We start from the raw sequence: 14,621 nt of genomic DNA, 5'->3' as shown, positions 1-14,621 counted from the left end.
AAATATAGGGGTGCATATAATTTTTTGAATTTGTGTTTTCATTTTCTTTGGGCAGATACCCAATAGTGGAATTAATTGGATCATACAGTATTTCGGTATTCAAATTTTTGAGGACCCTCCATACTGTTTTCCACAGTGGCTATACCAGTTGACATTCCCATCGTAAACACGAGGCTTTCTTTTTCTTTACATCCTTTTTTGTCTTTTTGATTTTGGCCATTCTAATAGGCATATAGCTCATTGTGGTTTTGATTTATATTTCCCTGATGCCAAGTGATGTTAAATATTTTTTCATGTGTCTGTTAGCCATTTGTACGTCTTCTTTGGAGAAAAGTCTGTTCATGTCTTCCCATTTCTTGCCTGGATTATTTGTTTTTTCGGTGTTGACTTTGATTAGTTCTTTATTGATCTTGAAAACTAGCCCTTTATATAATAGGATATTTGCAAATATCTTCTTCTCCTGGCGGTTGTCTTTTTATTTTGTCCACTGTTTTCTTTGCTGCACAAAAGCTTTTTTATCTTGACAAAGTCCCAATAGTTCGTTATTGCTTTTATTTCTCTTGCCTCTGGACATGTGTCTAGTAAGAAGTTGTGGCAGCCAAGGTTGAAGAGGTTGCTGCCTATGTTCTCCTCTAGGATTTTGATGGATTCCCATCTCATAGTTAGGTCTTTCATCCATTTGAGTTCATTTTTGTGTATGGTGTAAGAAAATGGTCCTTTCATTTTCTACATGTGGTTGTCCAATTTTCCAAACACCATTTGTGAAGAGACTGACAAAGATTATATTATTATTATTATTATTTTTTTAAAGATTTTATTTATTCATGAGAGACACAGAGAAAGAGAGGCAGAGACACAGGCAGAGGGAGAAGCAGGCCCCATGCAGGAAACCTGATGTGGGACTCGATCCCGGGATTCCGGAATCACGCCCTGAGCCAAAGGCAGACGCTCAACTGCTGAGCCACCCAGGCGTCCCAGATTATATTATTTTTAATTAAAGTTTTAAAGAATCCTTTTTTGCATTGGGTTTGCCGCCAGAACACAGGTGTTGTGAAAACCACTGCTAAACCTAAACCAAAATGGGAAAGGAAAAGACTCACATCAACATCGTCATCATTGGACATGTAGATTCGGGCAAGTCTACCACTACTGGCCATCTGATCTGCAGATGTGGTGGAATCGACAAAAGAACTATCAAAAAATTTGAGGAGACTGCTGAGATGGGAAGAGGCTCCTTCAAGTATGCCTGGGTCTTGGATAAACTGAAAGCTGAACGTGAACGTGGTATCACCATTGATATCTCCCTGTGGAAAATCGAGACCAGCAAGTATTATATGACCATCATTGATGCCCCAGGACACAGGGACTTTATCAAAAACATGATTACAGGCACATCTCAGGCTGACTGTGCTGTCCTGATTGTTGCTGCTGGTGTTGGTGAATTTGAAGCAGGTATCTCCAAGAATGGCAGACTCGTGAGCATGCCCTTCTGGCTTACACACTGGGTATAAAACAACTAATTGTTGGTGTTAACAAAATGGATTCCACTGAACCACCCTACAGCCAGAAGAGATCTGAAGAAATTGTTAAGGAAGTTAGCACCTACATTAGGAAGATTGGCTGCAACCCTGACCCAGTAGCATTTGTGCCAATTTCTGGTTGGAATGATGACAACATGCTGGAGCCAAGTGCTAACATGCCTTGGCTCAAGGGATGGAAAGTCACCTGTAAAGATGGGAATGCCAGTGGAACCACACTGCTTGAAGTTCTGTATTGCATTCTTTCACCAATTCGTCCAACTGATAAGCCCTTGCATCTGTCTCTCCAGGATGTCTACGAATTTGGTGGTATTGGTACTGTTCCAGTGGGCTGAGTGGAGACTGGTGTTCTTAAGCCTGGCATGGTGGTCACCTTTGCTCCAGTGTTACAACTGAGTAAACTCTGTTGAAATGGACCCTGAAGCTTTGAGTGAGGCTCTTCCTGGGGACAATGTGGGCTTCAATGTCAAGAATGTATCTGTCAAAGATGTTTGTCGTGGCAGTATGGCTGGTGACAGCAAAAATGACCCACCAATGGAAGCAGCTGGCTTCACGGCGCAGGTGATTATCCTGAACCATCCAGGCCAAATCAGTGCTGGATATGCACCTGTGCTGGATTGTCACACAGTTCACATTGCTTGCAAGTCTGCTGAGCTGAAGGAGAAGATAGATCGTCGTTCTGGAAAAAAGCTGGAAGATGGTCCCAAGTTCTTGAAATCTGGGGATGCTGCCATTGTTGATATGGTTCCTGGCAAACCTATGTGTGTTGACAGCTTCTCTGACTATCCTCTCTGGGCCATTTTGCTGTTCGTAACATGAGACAGACGGTTGCTGTGGGTGTCATCAAAGCAGTGGACAAGAAGGCAGCTGGAGCTGGCAAAGTCACCAAGTCTGCCCAGAAAGCTCAGAAGGCTAAATGAATATTATCCCCAATACCTGCCACCCCAGTGTTTATCAGTGGAGGAGGAACGGTCTCAGAACTGTTTGTGTCAATTGGCCATTTAAGTTTAATAGTAAAAGACTGGTTAATTATAATAATGCATCATAAAACCTTCAGAAGGAAAGGAGAATGTTTTGTGGACCCTTTGTGCTTTTGTGTGCGTGTGTGCCAGTTTTAAGTTATTAGTTTTTAAAATCCATACTTTCTAATGGAAACAACTTGACCAAAAATCTGTCACAGAATTTTGAGACCCATTAAAACAAGTTTAATGAGGAAAAAAAATAAAGTTTAAAAAAAATCTCTAAATTATTAATAAAATTCTGCAAAGAGGTATAATCCAAAAGTCACCCAAACACACACAGAGTATATTTAAAACATTTAAAGAATTATAAAACAAAGAGATAATCAAAATATCATAATGTGGTAGACCTACATCCAAACATATCTGTAATTAGATTAAATGTAAATGATGAAGCAAACCTTAGAGCCTGTCAGATTTGATAAAAAATTATAACCCAACTGTATGCTATCTACAGGATACCCTATTTCAATATCCTAACATAGATATCTTAAAGGCAAGAGATTAGAACTTGATATAGCATGCAAACACCTATCAAAAATGGTTTGGGGAGGTTCAAGATGGTGACACAGGGTAATGCTGAACTCAGCTCCTTTAGACACCAGATCTATACTTACATATAGAATAATTCCTCCTGAAAAAGAACTGAGGGCTAAACAGCTTCTGTATAACAAAGGACAGAAAGAGACAACATAGAGAATAGTTGGAGACACATCGTAGTGAACATAAACCCACCCCGGATGCTTACAACTGCAGTAGGGAAGGATAGTACTGAGGGACCAGAAGCAGATTCATCTGTCCTGGGCCACAGAAAAACTGTATTTGAAAGAGGCAACTGGAATATAAAGGAACCAGTCCTCTACCACATGGTAGGTGGCCTGCTGGAATTCTCTCCAGGGTTGGAAGCACTGATGGAGCACTACTGTTTATATTTCCTCCCACTTTGGTAGTGCAGACAGTAGGAGGGCCTTGGCACTCTCACTGGCCTGCTACCTCAGTAAGCCCCAGCATCCTAGCCAGGTTTCATTCTTTTATATGTAGCTGTCTAGAAACTGGGCCACTTTCTTATACCATATACAAAAATAAAATCACAGTGGATTAAAGACCTAAGTGTGAGTCCTGAAACCATAAAACTCCTAGAATAAAACATAGGAAGTAATCTCTTAGACATCAGCATTTCAACATTTTTCTAGATATGTCTCCTAAGGCAAGGGAAATAAAAGCAAAAATAAACTGTTGAAACTACATCAAAATAAAAAACTTAGGCACAGCAAAGGAAACTATTCGTGCAATAAGGCAACCTACTCAGTGGAAGAAAATATTTGCAAGTGATGTATCTGAAGAAGAGTTAATATCCAAAATATATAAAGCTCTGTACAACTCAGCACCAGAAAACAATCCATTAAAAAGTGGGCAGAGGATCTGAATAGATTTTTCTTCCAAAGAAGACATACAGATAAGACATGATGCATGAGAGTATGTTCAACATCACTAATGATAAGGGAAATGCAAATCAAAACCACAATGAGATACCACCTAACTTCAGTCAGAATGGCTAATATCAAAAAGACAAGTTTTGATGAGGATGTGGAAAATTGGGAACCCTTGTGCACTGTTGGTTAGGAATATAAAGTACAGCCACTGGGGAAAATAGTATGGAGGCGCCTCAAAAAAATAGAAATACCATATGAGCCCATAATCCCACCACTGGGTATTTACTAAAGGAAACAGAAACACTAACTCCGAAAGTTCTATGCACCCCTCATTTTAGTGTAGCATTATTTACAATAGCCAAGTTACGGAAGCAACCCAAATGCCTCAATAGGTGAATGGACAAAGGTTGGTATAAATGTATATATATTTATTTACACACACACACACACACACACACACGGAATATTAGCCATAAAGAAGAATGAGATCTTGCCATTTGTGACAACATGGGTGGACCTAGAGGGTGTTACTCTCAGTGAAATAAGTCAGTCAAAGACAATTTCCAATATGATTTCACTTATGTATAGAATCTAAAAAGCAAAACAAATGAACAACAACAAAAAAACCTTGGAAGAATCATAAATACAGAGAACTAACTGGTGGTTGCCAGAGGGGAGGTTGGTGGGGATGGGTGATATATGCAAAGGGGATTAAAAGGTTACAGACTCCCAAGTTATAAAATAAAGTCACAGGGATGAAAAAAATACAGCATAGGGAATATAGTCCATGATATTGTAATATGGCATGGTGACAGGTGGTAATTACATTTATCATGTTGAGCACAGGGTAATATATAGAATTGTTAAATAACTATTTTGTTCACTTCCAACTAACAGAACGCTGTCAACTATACTTTAATTTTAAAAAATGTCTGAGTGGCTATATCAGATAAAACAGACTTCTGGATAAAGGGGTATTACTAATGTTAAAGAGGGATGTTATTTCCTCATGATAAATGAACAGAGTAGACAGTAACCACAGATGTACATATACCTAATAAAAGTGATCCCAAATACATGAAATAAAACTGATAGAACTGAAGGAAAACACAGACAAATCTATAGTTATAATTGTAGAATCTATATTGCTATCAGTATTTGACGGACTAGAAAAAAATTTTCAGTGTTTGACCTGTTATGTTAGAATAATGTACTGAAAACAGTATAATACATTCTTTTCACATGCACATAGACCCTAGACAAGATAGACTCTATTTGGGGCTATAAACAAATGAACAAATTATAAGTAGTTGGCATAATTTGAGATATGTTCTGTAACCATAACAGATTTAAATAAGAAATATATAACAGAAATATTTGGAAAATCTCCAAATATTAGCTAAATTGCAGATTTCTAAAATCAGTACACAAAGGAAGCCTCAGGAATGAAAGTCTAATGTATCAAATTATTTGTGACACCATCTAAAGCAGTAATTTAGTGGGAAACCTACAGCATTTAATATTTATGTTAGTAAAATTGGAAATATCTCAATCCATTAATCTAGGCTTCTGCTTTAAGAAAACCGAAAAAGAGAGGAGGAACTAAAACCCAGAGCATATAAGGAGATATTAGCAGAAATCAATGAAATTGGAAACAAACACTGAAAAAAAAATCACTTAAGCCAAAAGCTTCTTCCTTATAGAGGTATGAGTAGTATTGATAAATTTGTTGCTGTGTATGTGTGTGTGTTTGTTCATCAAGGGAAAAAAAATTCTCAATGAACAAATAATAGGAATTAAAGAGAGGCTGTCAGTGTGGACCTTGCAGAATTTTAAATAGTAAGGTGTAAATATGAATAATTCTGTGGCACAAATATGACATGAAATGAACCCTTTTTGAAAACTATCAGAAGCTTGGGACACCTGGGTGGCTCAGCAGTTGAGCGTCTGCCTTTGGCTCAGGACATCATCCCAGAGTCCCAGGATCAAGTCCCGCATCAGGCTTCCTGCATGGAGCCGGATGTCTGCCTGTGTCTCTGCCTCTCTCCCCCTCTGTGTCTCTCATGAATAAATAAATAAAATCTTATTTAAAAAAAAAAAAAAAGAAGCTTACCAGAATTCACTGTATAGGAAACAAACATGACTATTTCTGTCACTGTTAGAAAATTAAATTGAGCTACGTACTTTCCAACAAAAATTCCTAACCATAATTGTTTCATTGGTGGATCTGAAATATCTAAGGATGACGTAATAGCAATTTGCAATATCTTTTTCATGAAGTATAAGAGAAAGTTATATTTCAACTTCATTTTATGTGTCCAGCATTACCCTGATACCAAAATCACAGAAAAGTATCACAAATAGAGACTGTAGAATCATATTACTCAAGAACATAGAAATAAAAATTCTCTATTAAGTATTAGCAAATTGTATTCAGGTTAATACATGATAACATTTGGTCTGGTTCAGAATCGAAAGACTAAGTCAATATTTGGAAGTCAAATCATCATACCCGCAAACTGAAGAGGAAAACATATCTCAATAGATGCAAAAAGAAAAGCATTTGACATTATTTAAATCTATTCCTTATAAAAATTGTTAGCAAATTTGGAAGAAGGCAACTTTATTAATGTGATAAATGTAATCTTGTAAACATGGATGATTATATTAATTATTAAAGACCTTTCTAGGAATAGAAAGTGAGCAAGTATTTCATATATTTTTTTTTTTTTTTTTTTTAGTATTTCAGATTTTACTACTACTATTCCGCTTAGCAATGGAAGTTCTATGCAGTTCCCTAAGGCAGGAAAAAGCAATCAAAAGTATATAGTGTATTTCTAAATACTAGCCATGTATATTTGAAAATCAAAATTTAATTTACAGTAACTGTCCCCCCCAACCCATGAAATACAAGTAAGTCTTGATTTGCAGAATATTATGGGACTGTAAAAGTGACTGCTAGCTGAAACCATGCAAATCAATGTTTATTAATTGAAAAATAATAATTGTTCTGTAACCTGAAAAATTGTGTCAAAATATTAAAAATTCTTATTGTCAATTATAAATGTATAGGGAAATGAAAACGTTTAAAGAATGTTTACTTTATTGCATGCAATAAAGTATAAACATTAGAATCATTTAAAATTGAGTATTTTATTTCATTAAAAATTGTCATGTTTCAATAGTGCTTTCTTGTTAAACTTCTAGAAAGGAGTATCTTATACTATAGTTGGCTAAATTGGCCCCCCTTTCTAAATTTAGATTTCCTTCCAACATTTCATCTTTTATGCTTTCAATGTTATGTATTTCTGAAATCCTCTTTAATATAATTTTTTTTTTTGCTGATGTCACTCTCTATTGGATGTCTTCATTCTTTTCAGCACAATTACGATTCTCATTTATATTGATAAGTTTCTACAGGTGCTTATGTAGAATTCTCATATTATGATAATGTGAACATTCCCATTGTTAGCCAGTTATAACTATGTTTGCATTAAATTCAAATTTCCCATCTAGTAATATTTATTACTGCACTTTCATCTCTCAGTCTTTTCTGTTTTTTGATTGTGTATTTTGAAAGATGTCATTGGGTTCATCACTGAGGCAAGGATGCAACATAGCTACATGTTTTGTTTTTTGTACAACTCAATAATTGTTTTGCTGTGACCAATCACTGATAGATCTTAGAAGTAGTGAGGGTTTCAGTTTTGGAAGATGTCAGTCTATCCTAAAAATAAGTAAAAACTTGAACAGACTGAAAAGTTAACAGTGCTTCTTGGATCTGTAATAGAGGAGAAGACACAGGACAAATTGTTGCTCCCGAGTGTGGAGGGAAAAGTGAATATAAGGAGTCATGACTTAGTAGAGCAGAGATGAGCAGAAACCACTGCAGGAACCAGTGTCAGGATAGGAGAACCTAACTGTAATTGATGAATTGCTGGAAGCTTAGTGAGGACAAATGTGGGAGTTAAAAACTCCAGGGGGTTCAGTCATAGACCCCCAGAATATTGTGAGAATTACCTCCAGAGCTACATACTGGAGACAAATACTTTCACACTTCTGTCAGAGGGAAAGGAAAGGGAACCATTTTGAAATAAGCTAGAGTACTCTGTTCTTCAGAAGGACTGACCTCAGAAGAAATTCTATAAACAGAGCCTAAGTTACGTGGGGAAGAGAAATACCCAACTACAGCTCTTTATTGCCATGTCGCCTCATCTACTGGAACAAGAATAAAACTGAGAAACTTGTGGAGTCAGATAAGTTCAGAGACATAGACTCACTAAAAGATTGATATTTAATTGCAGGACTATAAAATGTTTCTCCTTCCCTCACACTTCATCATCATATCACTAAAAACCTGTTTACAGCTGTCATGAAAAAAATGAGGCTTATCTACAAGGGAAAAAATGAATTTGAAGACACAGAGCAAGTATCAGTACCAAACATACCAGGGATGTTGGAATTGTCAGAACTAGAATTTAAAACAACTGATTAGTATACCAAAGGCTCTAATAGGTGAAGTAACATTCCAGAAGAAATGAGTAATATAAGCAGAAAGGTGGAAATCCTAAGAAAGAACAAAAAGAAATACTAAGTATCAAAAATACTATAACAAAAATGAAGAATGCCTGTGATGGGCTTGTTTGTAGACTGGACCCAACTGAGGAAAGAGTTTCTGAGCCAAGAGACATACCAAAAAACTTTTATAAACAGGAAGGCGAACAAAAGACTGAAAAAGTAGAGTATAAAATAACTAATACTTGAAGTAATAATGACTAAAAATTTCTCCCAAATTAATGTCACCACAGATCTAGGAAGCTCAGCAAACACCATGTGTAGGATAAATGCCAAAATCAAAACAAAAAACCCAACCGTACTGAGGCATATTCTTTTTAAATTATAGAAAAACCAGAGCTAGAAAACCTGGAAATAATTCACAGGGAAAAAACACCATACTTACAGAAGAACAAAGGTAAGACACATTTTACTTCTCAGGAAACATGCAAGTGAGAAAGTGTACAGTGAAATAAAGTTATTAGAGAAAAAATAGAACCTAGAATTCTGCACCCTATGAATTTATTCTTCAAAAGTGAAGGAGAAATAAAGATCTTGGGCAAACAAAACTTGGAATTTTTTGCTAGTAGACCTTCCTTGAAAGAAATATTAAGTTATTTAGTGAGGGAAAATGATAAAGGTTGGAAAATTGAACCTACATAAAGTTAAGGAAGAGCATCAAATAAATAAGTGAAAATGAATAAAAACTTTTTTTTCAAAGACTTTGTTTATTCATGAGACAGAGAGAGAGGCAGAGACATAGGCATAGGGAGAAGCAGGCTCCCTGCAGGCAGCCCAAAGTGAGACTTGATCCCAGGATCATGTGAGCTAAAGGCAGATGCTCAACCACTGAGCCACCCAGGGGCCCTGAATAAAAACATTTTTTATTCTTAATTGATCCAACAGGTAAAGTTTGATAATACTAACAATGTATTCCATTATGTAAACATACTCATATGTATATGTTTTTGACATATCACATGCACATATGTATATGCTTATGTATACATACATATAAGTGAAATGAATGAAAGCAGTGATACAAAGAGTGGAAGGGAGGAATTAGGATTATTTTGTTATTATGAGGTACAACACCCAGGAAATGATATGGGGTTGTTTGAAAACAGACTTAGATTAATTGTAAATGTATATTGCATACTATGACAGATGCTAAAAAATAGTTACAAAGGAAATGTAACTGATACACAAAGGGGATAAAATGGAATCATATAAAAAAAACTCTAAAAAAAACAACAAAAGGCAGAAAATGATTGAAACAAAAATAGGAACAGAGTAAAAGGGCAGCAAATAGAAAAAAGGAGTGAATATGGTAGATACTAAAGGAATTGTATCATTTTCAACTTCAGTTGTCTAATTGCACCAATCAGGAATTGTTCAGAGTAGGTAAAACAACAGCAACAACAAAAAAATCAAGACCCAACTGTATGTTTCCTACAAGAAATGCATTTTAAATATAGACACATATAGGTTAAAACTAAATGCATGGAAAAACATACTGACACTAATGACAAAAAATGGAATAGTAGTTATGTTGGTTCCAGATGGAGTAGATATTAAAGCAAAGAAAGTTATCACGAATAAAGAAGGACATTACATAATGATAAAAGGTTCAATTCTTCAAGAAGACATAACAGTGTTAATGTACATGCATTTCACAACTGAATATCAAAGTATCTGAGGCAAAAACTATTTGAATTGCAAGGAGAAATAGATTATCCCATTACAGTTGGAGACTTCCAACACTTGTTTCAGTAGTTCACAAATCCAGTAGGTAGAAAACCAGTAAGGACATACTGGAAAGTAATAACACCATCAATCAACTGGACATAGTGAATATCTGTAAACTACTTAATCCTACAACAGACACATTCTTCCAAGCTAACATGGAACACTGACCAAGGTAGAATATATTCTAGGCCATAAAACACACTTTAACAAATTATTTAAAGAATTCTACGGTGTATCCTCTAAGACCACAGTGGAATGAGATTAGAAAATAATAGAAAGATATATGAACAATCCCCATTATGTTGAGATTAGCAATACATTTCTAATTACCACATGAGATAAGCAATATCATGAGAAATTTAAAAATAATTTAGAACTAAATGAAAATTGAAACCATACTTACCAAAATGTGTGAGATGTAGTGAGAACAGTACCCAGAGGGAATTTTCCAGAAGAAAATCTACAGCATTGAATGCATATATTAGCAGAATAAGAGAAATCATAACAATTAGAATAGAAATTAAAAGATAAAGACAAAATAAGTGAATCCAAAAGTTGGTTCTTTGAAACGATTCATAAAATTCATGAAACTATCCAGGCTAACTAAGAAAAAAACAGGATGCAAATTACTGATACTAGAAGTGAAAGATGGGACATCATTACAGATCATGTAGACATTGGAATGGTAATTAAAGAATAAACAACTCTATGCCCACAGATTTGATAAACGGAACAATTCCTTAAAAGACACAATTTGCCCAAACAATAAAAATAGACAATCTCATTAGGCCTATATCTATGAAAAAATTGAATTAATAATTAATAACCTTCCAAAACCAAAAGCACCAGTCCCAGGTTGTTTCCTGGTAAATTCTACCAAACTTTAAAGGACAGGAGGATACTAATACTTGTCAACAATCTTATAGGATAGAAACTAAGAGAATTTATCCTAACTCATTTATGAGGTTACCATTACTGTAGTATGAAAACCAGACAGGGGAGGGCAAGATGGCGGAAGAGTAGGGGTCCTCAATTCACCCAGCCCCACCAACTTACCTAGATTACTTTCAAATCATCCTGAAAATCTGCGACTTCGACCTGAGATTTAAAGAGTAACAGCTGGAACGCTGCAGAGAAGGGCTTTCGCTTCTAACAAGGTAGAAAGGCAGGGGGAAAAAAAAAGAATCAAGTAGGGGAGGGGCCCCGGGAGGAGCCCGCTAAGGCCTGGTGGCGAGCCTCCAGGACAGGAAAGCCCAGCCCCGGAGAAGCAGGAACTTTAAAAAATCTGAACTGGATTCTTCCCGAACTGAAAGGCGCTTAGCAGGGAAATTGAACAGAATTGTAGGAGTGGCAGTGGAGGCTCCAGTCTCCTAGAGTCACTAATAGAGGAAGTGCGCTCCCCGTAAAGCGCACCACACCCCAAGGCGAATCTTGATAAAGGGGCTGGAGTGCATCCCGCCGGGCCTCGGGAGAAGCCGGTCGGTCAGACAGCGTCTCCGGACAGAGGGGTCTGTGCCCTGCTGCCTTCACGAGCCACACCCCGGGAGCACGATTCCAGCAGCACAGGCCCGGGATCCTAGGGCACCGGGTGGACATAGCCCGGACCCTGCACTTCTCTTGGGAAAGGCGGAAGCGTTGAGGACACAGGACAGCTAGGACTTTCCTGCTGCCGGGCACCCCCAAGCTGTGCAGGTCAGAGCACGTGCCCGGGAGGACCTAGACCAGTGCGGACTCGGGATTGCGATAGGTACTCCAAGGAGCTGACTCCAGAGCTGGAGACCTGGCGGCCGCCAGCGTGGTGGTTCCTCCTGGTGTCACCCTGTGCCTGGGAGGGTGGTGCCAAGGGAACAGAGGCCTCACGGGGTAAACAGCTCCTACTGAGCCCGGCAAACGGCAGGGGGTGGGGTAGATCCCCCAGGTGCACACACCTGAGAATCAGCACAGCACGCCCCTTCCCCAGAAGACCAGCTGGAAGGACAGGGGAAGAGCAAGTTCTTCACCAATCAGCACTGGAAAGCTACACGGGAAGTGGAGGGATTTATGGTATATAGAACCAGAGGGTACCCCTCTTTTTTTCTTTCTTTTTCCAGTACAACTCGTTTTTATAAATTTCCTTTTTTTTTCTCATTTCCCACCTTAACTACAATATTTTACCACCTCTTTATTTTTAAGATTCTTCCCTTTTGACTTTCATATTTCTGCAATTACAAGTACTAGATATATTTTCCAATTCTAGATTCCCTTCAACATACTCAATTTTGGGAGATATACAACATCTGATTTTGTTGTGTGTTTTTTGTTTTCTCTGCCTCATTTTGTTCTACAATGGCGGAAGTTAATACCGTCTATAACATGACCAGTATGCACCCAGAACACAGCAGTATGCTGTGCTGCTTCATTCTGTGAGATTCCTCATTTCCATTCTGCACCCCCCTTTAACTCATTTATGTTTTGGTTGTCAATGTTGGGGCCCTCTACAAGTATTCCTGGTTTATATAAATTTGGGACTGAGCATCTGCTAATGTACTTAACATGTACTTAATATACTCAGAACCAAGAGGATCACCCTCTAGAACCCCACAGGTAGACTACGTTCTCCCTCCACTACAACTTGGTCACCAACACCATCTGCCAGTCCCCCCCCTTTTTTTCTCTTTTTTTTTCTTTTCTTCTTTTTCCTCTCTTTAGGATTCCTGGCCTTTTTATTTTTACTACTTTGTTTTAAAATTTTTCTCTTTAGTGGTCCTTTTATTTCGTTCTGATCTTTGTTTTCAATATCTGGTCTCTGACCTAGGCAGAATCATCTAGGGCGAAATTTACTTAGGTCGTGGTTGATATTCTTGACACAGCCTGCTCATACAGGCACTCTGCACTGAGCAAAATGACTAGAAACAAGAACTCACCACAAAAGAAAGAATCGGAAAAAGTACTCTCTGCCACAGATTTACAGAATTTAGATTACAATTCGATGTCAGAAAGCCAATTCCGAAGCATAATTATAAAGCTACTGGTGACTCTGGAATAAAGCATAAAGGAATCAAGAGACTTCATGACTTAAAAAAAAAAAAAGAGAGAGAGAGAGAGATTTCATGACTGCAAAATTTAGATCTAATCATGCCAAAATTAAAAATCAGTTAAATGAGATGCAATCCAAACTGGAAGTCCTAACGATGAGGGTTAATGAGGTAGAAGAAAGAGTGAGTGACATAGAAGACAAGTTAATGGAAAGAAAGGAAGCTAGGGGGAAAAAAAAGACCATGAGAAAAGGTTAAGGGAAATAAATGACAGCCTCAGAAGGAAAAATCTATGCATAATTGGGGTTCCAGAGGGCACTGAGAGGGACAGAGGACCAAATTTGAACAAGTCATAGCTGAGAACTTCCCTAATCTGGGGAGGGAAACTGGCATTCAGATCCAGGAGATAGGTCCCCTCCTAAAATCAATAAAAACCGTTCAACATCTCAACATTTAATAGCGAAACTTGCAAAATCCAAAGATAAAGAGAAAATCCTTAAAGCAGCAAGAGACAAAAGATCCCTAAGTTATATGGGGAGAAATATTATATTAACAGCAGACCTCTCCACAGAGACCTGGCAGGCCAGAAAAGGCTGGCAGGATATATTCAGGTTCCTAAATGAGAAGAACATGCAGCCAAGAATACTTTATCCCAAAAGGCTCTCATTCAGAATAGAAGGAGAGATAAAGAGCTCCAAGATAGAAACTGAAAGAATATGTGACCACCAAACCAGCTCTGCAAGAAATACTAAGGGGGACTCAGTAAAAGAAAGAGGAAGCCCGGGATCCCTGGGTGGCGCAGCGGTTTGGCGCCTGCCTTTGGCCCAGGGCGCGATCCTGGAAACCCAGGATTGAATACCACATCGGGCTCCCGGTGCATGGAGCCTGCTTCTCCCTCTGCCTATGTCTCTGCCTCTCTCTCTCCCACTGTGTGCCTATCATAAATAAATAAAATTTTAAAAAAAGAGGAAGCCCAAAGAAATAATCCACAAAAACAGGGAATAAATAAGTATTATGATGACACTAAATTCATATCTTTCAATAGTCACTCTGAAAGTGAATAGGCTAAATGATCCCATCAAAAGACACGGTTTCAAACTGGATATAAAAGCAAGACACATCTATTTGCTGTCTACAAGAGACTCATTTTAGACATAAGGACACCTCCAGCCTAAAAATGAAGGGGTGGAGAACCATTTACCATTCAAATGGTCCTCAAAAGAAAGCTGGGGTAGCAATCCTCATATCAGATAAATTAAAGTTTATCCTAAAGACTGTAGTAAGAGATGAAGAGGAACACTATATCATACTTAA

General features: G+C 37.7%; 1 long non-coding RNA gene and 1 pseudogene across 2 annotated transcripts in view; one reads left to right on the top strand and one right to left on the bottom strand.

The window, feature by feature from the left end:
* Positions 1-5,210, top strand: part of LOC144309018 (elongation factor 1-alpha 1 pseudogene) — a 76,285-nt pseudogene extending 71,075 nt beyond the window's left edge. The window contains exon 5 of the transcript XR_013375161.1: positions 1,039-5,210. The product of XR_013375161.1 is annotated as an elongation factor 1-alpha 1 pseudogene (transcript). The remainder of the gene's footprint in view (positions 1-1,038) is intronic.
* Positions 1-14,621, bottom strand: part of LOC144309019 (uncharacterized) — a 174,674-nt gene that overhangs the window by 45,689 nt on the left and 114,364 nt on the right. The window lies entirely within an intron of this gene.

The sequence above is a fragment of the Canis aureus genome, chromosome X (genome assembly GCF_053574225.1).
Source record: "Canis aureus isolate CA01 chromosome X, VMU_Caureus_v.1.0, whole genome shotgun sequence".
Lineage (NCBI taxonomy): Eukaryota > Metazoa > Chordata > Mammalia > Carnivora > Canidae > Canis > Canis aureus.
The sequence above is the reverse complement of the archived record's forward strand: the minus strand, read 5'-3'. Positions and strand labels throughout refer to the sequence as shown.